Raw genomic sequence first — 6,849 nt, forward strand, 5'->3', positions numbered from 1 at the left:
AATGTTCGAGCTTTAAAACTAAACTCCTCTGGTTTAACACCCTTCCTCACCCCCAGGAATCATAGTTGTGTAGCAATCCTTTCATCACAAAAACACCATCTTTTATATAAACTTTTTCTTTTTTCTTTTTTATATTTTGCCTTTCAGCAATGAACTGTAAGGTTTTGTTTTACAGTGTGTGTCATCAGGTTAGACTTCCTGTTAAAACTGTACTGTATTTTTAAGAAGTTTCTCTTTACCAAATACAAAGTCACACACATCAAAGCCACAGGAATTCTATTTTTGCCTCTCTGGGATTTCAGGTGATCATGTTTGATGAGGAAGAGTTCATTAATCATCAGTAAGCTACAAGCACTCAGCAGCAGAGTTCGTGTGGAAGTGTGCCAGGTCACACTCAAGCCTGCAACAATGCTGCAGACTCTGCTTAACTAACTGCACCCTTAACATGCCCCAGATTTTTGACAGACAATAGAGAAGGAGACTTGAGGGAAAGGAGTGGCAGATAATGCGTCGAGGCCTTGAGTGTGCGGTTGGAGCCTGCTCCGGCTTTGAGTGCCAAAGGGATCAGTTTGAGACACGGAGCTGCTGGATTGGACGTGGTGGTGTTGTGAGGGTTGTCACATGGGAGACTGAAGTCAATGTTCTGGACGACTTTAAAGGAGTGCACTGGGATTACATCCAGGTTAGACACACACCAGACAACACACTCTCTGCAATTTGACCGTGACAGCTGACTCTCAGGCCATCTCTGTGCCAGTCCTACAAGCTCAGCCGCAGATACATTCACAGTAAACATCAGCGAACCACCGTGAGCCACATCACGGTTTAAACTGGAAGCGCTCTTGTATCCTGTCTGTCTCACATCAGAACGAGACAGATACACACACACACACACAAACACACACACACACACACACAGAGCGTTTGTATATATGAATGAGAATAGAATAGACTATGAAAGCTCCCCTCTGAGACAAAGTCTGAGCGTGGTCTTAATACTTCTGATGCATACAAACACATCCACTGACACACACACACACACACACACACACACACACACAAGCCACAAACAGACAATTTCCTTCGTCCAGACGAGGTGGACACGGTCAACATTTCTGAGCCAAACCCAGCCTAAAGGTGTGTTCTGATATTGTCCATCTGCACAAAGCCTGAAGAATGTATTTCCTTCATCTCAGGTTGAGCCACAAGCCAGAGAGACATAAATATACCTTAATCCATGTCTGTCTGTCTTTGTAAACCTGCTCCACAGCTCCCACAGGCCCCCAAGAGACATGGGAACAAATGAAGGAGCTTTTTTTTCAGTCACTGTGGGAGGTTGACTTCAAAATATAATTTCCTATGCAACATAGCATTGAAATACAAGTGTATGGCTCTGCTTGCATCTGCAGCTCACACAAGTTATTTGGTGCTTAAGTGTTTAAAAAGGTGAATGTTCATTGCACCTACTGCATACTAGTTAAACTGCATCGGTCAAAGTCCTGGTTTGAGGAGAAATGTTCTTTTTTGTGGACCTCTACATAAAATGAAAAACTGTATTTGATTATCTTTACAGGTACCACTTGCCGATACTTTATTTGTCTTAATGGCTTAACAAATTCCCTCTTTTTAGATCAAGACAGATTTTGAAGCATCATCATTTTGAATCATTGTTTATAGGCTGTATTCTTTTATGGGAGATTCACATCTGAGTATCTATTCATTTATGTGTGCAAGGATGTGCATGAAAAGGCTCTGTGTGAGACATTCTTTCCATGTTTGGTATTGTTAGACTATGCTGGAGATGATCCATAGCCATGATGCAGCAACAAGTGCTGCAACACTGCAACTGTAACTGCTGGTGTTTGTCAAAATTAAGACCACATTTCACACACACATGTTGTTGCTTAAGGGTGCAAGATAAATGTTTCCGTTTTCAACAGAACTGCAGATAGTGGGTCTGTGTTTTGTGTCAGTCAGCAGGTTTCCCACAGTCTGACCCACTGACACACTGTGAACTGCAGTGTACAGTCTAGAGGCTGACTCTGTTCTCAGGCCTGGTCCTCTGTGGCACTAATGTCTCATAATGAACATAACAATGATGTCTTTATGCTAAATGTCTTCACACGGCACCGTTTACAGCACTGCCTCTTGTCATATTGGCTCGGTTTAGTGCTGACCATGTGTTACATGAACGAAAACAGATTCCTAACCTCCCACTCTGATGGATAGATAGGATTGTTTTTTTTAACCAAAATGTGTAGAGTTGCAGAAATGAGAGGAAACGCTGCACTGATGGGAAAATGTTGAGAAACAAAGACATGACACTGTGGTGTGGGAGAGGTCCCGTCCCAGCAGCTGTAGTAACATCCACTGTTTCCACCTTCTCTCCCAGGGAATCTGCATGTAGGCTGACCACTGAAATCATCAAATAGCCTACAGGAGCACATAAACAATATATCCACCCAACATTGTCCACAAGCCTTTGAAATGAATCAAGGCGTGTGAGGAACTTTTAGTCCCGCTGACGTTCTTGGAAAGTGTGGGAGATGCAAAGGTTGAAAGAGGAGCAGTTAATGCAACTGTTACACTGTCTGCATTTACATGGTGGAGCAATCAGCAGCTACACAGACAGATACTGCAGGTCCCTCAGGAGTTTTTGGAGATAAGGTGAACAGAAACACGATATCAAATGAACGTTAGTGTTGGTCAGTGTCTGCTGGATCTATAAATAGACGTGTTTTTTGCTTGCTTGGTTCACTATATCAATTTGATAACCCTCAAGTGGCCAAAAAAAACAGTTAATGCTGCTTTTAAAGAGGGTATCACTTTAGAAGCAGCTGAGTATTTATTCCAAGAATAAACTAACAAAGTATGACTGAGCTGATTTATTACTTTTTTAATAGCTTTTTTTTTTTTTTTTTCTTAAAGGTACCCAGAATTCCACATGGTTTATCTGCTTTTACTTTATGCGTATTTATTCAGAGTTGTCTTTCCATCCGGTGTGCAGGGACAAGGACACAGTCGTGGCCTCAGGGTTAAAGCTCTGACTATAAGCTGCAACATTGCTTGTTCATGTCCAGTAAGGGGCCGTAATATGTTGCATACCATCTCTCTGCTGCAGCTGTAAAGACATAAAAATGCCCCAAATGGAAGGACTGTGTATTCTTTTCCAAGTTTTAAGTCCAACTCCATCAATGTTTACTCAAGTTCACCGTCATGTAATAAAAATGGTTGGCCTCGAAATATTCATTTTATATGCAGAAATTGAAGTTTCTATATCAGCAAATGACAGTTTTAACTGTGGACATGTTTACTGCTTTGTCAGGAGTAACTACAAACAGCGCAGCCTGTATGAATATGACATTGTGAGACGAGTTTGGACGGGGCATTGAAGACAAACCGGGGATCACATGGATGGAAGTCTTTTGTCTGAAATATCTGAAAGACCAAACAAATACATCACAGGCTGAAGAGCACAACGATGGGTAAAGCAGGAGGAAGATGAGGAGGAAGAGCAGCTGGCTTGGAGTTCTGAGGGAAGAGGGCCTCTCATTGTACGTTCTTGTTTATATCTCTGCCTGTACAGAGAACTGGAGGGGTTCATGGGTTGTTGATGTAAAACGATTCCCCTCAGACAGAGAACAGAAGGACAACAGGAAGACGAGTTCTCTAATTAGAACCTTCTTCTTTTCATCTCTCTGCTTCAGCGATGGCCAGCGAACAAGATCACGGTGGTGTAGACGAAGAGGTACACTTCTATCTCAGTGGACATACGATGAGATAAGATTTTATTGATCCCACACTGGGGAAATTAAGTTGTTATAGCCAGCAAGTATTAAAAAAAAAAAGCAAAAACAGCAAAAATAGTGGCACAGAAGGGTCAAGATAAAGAGGATACAGGCTAGAGAATAAAAATCAACTGTGCATGTGAACATTATGTACAGATTCTAAAAATACTACTGCCTATAAAAATACTATTGCCAATATTCTTATGAGAAAACCACCAAGGTCATATGTGGAATTGCACTTGAGGAATACTGGTGCATAAAAAGAATTGCAAGAGTCTATGTATGTACAATATGTACAGTTTCTAAGAATACTGTTGCCAATATGGAAAATAAGTACAGTGTTAAACATGAGAAAAACACAAAAACACACTAAGACAAAGAAAAACAGATGGAGCTGCTGTAACCAGCTGCCACGCGTGCGGCGCCATCTTGGTTCATACACATGAAATGCAATTCACAACTGAGCTGTCAACTTTTGACAGTCAGCCAAGACTTATTCCAAGTTATGCATGTCTATGTACAGCCAAGTCATGCGTTTAAGGATCAGTTCTTCCAAATAATAATAATCAAGAAATTGACCTTATTACCTCAAAGCAAAGTTTCCCATATTTTGAGACACTGAAAATATTATTTAGACATTCACAAGAAACATCTTTTTCTATAAACACATTGTGACCACTTTCTACTGAAGAAAGCCACAGACATTGTTGCTGGTTGAATTTTTTAAATACAATTTTTTTCCATCGTTAACCCTCATGGTATGTTAGCATCCGGCCATTTGTTAATTGGCACAAAAATGTCAAGCGCGGCTGAGTCACACTGTTGCACTGGGTGACATGTTCCTTCATTACCATGAACACACACACCGTTGTTTACTTTGACCCAGTTATACATGCACTGTCTTCCTGTCTTCCAAATGTGTATTAATCCACAGCTGAAAATAATCCCCAACAAACACTTACTCTGTTCAAGCAACATTGGCCAAAAACTACAGTGCCAAGCTGTTTAAGGAAATTATTAAGTCTGAGCAGGGCCTGAGTGGCAGAGTGCAACTTGTTGAGAATAAGGAAAACATGGAGAGTAAAATTTTATGTGGTGTTAAAGAAGGGATTTTGTTTCTATAAAAGGATGACCAAATTACAGAACACAAAAGAGGAAACTGGGAGAGATTGAAACTTGCCTTGTTAGCTGTAAGAGTCCCCTCAATAAGGAACACAGGCAAATACAGTGGTGTGAAAGTGTTTGCCACCTTCCTCATTTCTTTATTTGCATTCAGATCAAACAAATTGAAATGTTAGACAAAGAGAACACAAAATGCAGTTTTTAAATGAAGGTGTTTATTACTAAGGGGGAAGAAAATCCAAACCTTCATGGCCCTGTGTGAAGAAGTGATTGTGTCCTAAACTAAATAACTGGTTGAACCGCCCTTAGCAGCAACAACTACAATCAAGCATTTGTGATAACTGGCAATGAGTCTTTTACAGCGCTGTGGAGGAATTTTGGCCCACTCATCTTTGCAGAATTGTTGCAATTCAGCCACATTGGAGTGTTTGCGAGCATGAACCATCTTGTCAGTCCACAGAATATTTTCCCAAAAGTCTTGGGGATCATAAAGATGTTTTCTGGCAAAACTGCGACAAGCCTTAATGTTCTTTTTGCTCAGCAGTGGTTTTCGTCTTGGAACTCTACCATGCAGGCCATTTTTGCTCAGTCTCTTTTTAATGGTGGAGTCATAAACACTGACCTTAACTGAGGCAAGTGAGGCCTGCAGTTCTTTGGATGTTTTTGTGGGGTCTTTTGTGACCTCTTGGATGAGTCGTTGCTGTGCTCTTTGGGTAATTTTGGTCAGCTGGCCACTCCTGGGAAGGTTCACCACTGTTCCATGTTTTCACCATTTGTGGATAACGGCTCTCACTGTGATTTGCTGGAGTCCCAAAGCTTTAGAAATGGCTTTATAACCTTTTCCAGACTGATAGATCTCAGTTACTTTGTCTCTCAGTTGTTCCTAAATTTCTTTGGATCACATCATGATGTCTGACTTTTGAGGATCATTTGGTCTTCTTCACTTTGTCAGGCATGTCTTATTTAAGTGATTTCTTGATTGAGAACAGGTGTGGCAGTCATCAAGCCTGGGTGTGGCTAGAGAAATTGAACTCAGCTTTCCAAAGATGGAATAAACCATGGTTAATTTATGGTTGGGGGGGGGGGGGGGGGGGGGGGGCTGGAAGACTTGCTGTGGTAAATAGAACCATGAATTTTGCTGTCTACCAAAAAATCCTGAAGAATGTCCGGCCATCAGCTCGTGACCTCAAGCTGAAGCACACTTGGGTTCTGCAGCAGGACAATGATCCAGAGCACACCAGCATGTCCACCTCTGAATGGCTTAAGAAAAACAAAATGAAGACTTTGGACTGGCCTAGTCAAAGTCCTGACCTGAATCTGATTGAGTTGCTGCAGCATGGCCTTAAAAAGACGGTTCATGCTCGAAAAAACCCTCCAATGTGGCTGAATTGCAACAATTCTGCAAAGATGAGTGGGCCAAAATTCCTCCACAGCGCTGCAAAAGACTCATTGCCAGTTATCACAAACGCTTGATTGCAGTTGTCGCTGCTAAGGGCGGACTAACCAGTTATTTAGTTTAGGATAAGATCACTTTTTCACACAGGGCCATGAAGGTTTGGATTTTCTTCCCCCTTAGTGATAAACACCTTCAGTTAAAAACTGCATTTTGTGTTATCTTTGTCTAACATTTAAATTTATTTAATCTAAATGCAAAAATAAATACATAAATAAAAAATAAGAACTCAGGAAGGTGGCAAACACTTTCACACCACTGTATTTGCCTGTGTTCCTTCTTGAGGGGACTCTTACAACAGCTAACAGGGCAAGTTTCAATCTGAATGGCTTAAGAAAAACACATTTTTTCCCCCCTTAATAATAAACACCTTCATTTAAAAACTGCATTTTGTGTTTACTTGTGTTATCTTTGTCTTATATTTAAATTTGTTTGACGATCTGAAACATTTAAGTGTGACAAACATGCAAAACAATAAGAAATCAG

This window comes from Chaetodon auriga, chromosome 6 (genome assembly GCF_051107435.1).
Source record: "Chaetodon auriga isolate fChaAug3 chromosome 6, fChaAug3.hap1, whole genome shotgun sequence".
NCBI classification, from domain to species: domain Eukaryota; kingdom Metazoa; phylum Chordata; class Actinopteri; order Chaetodontiformes; family Chaetodontidae; genus Chaetodon; species Chaetodon auriga.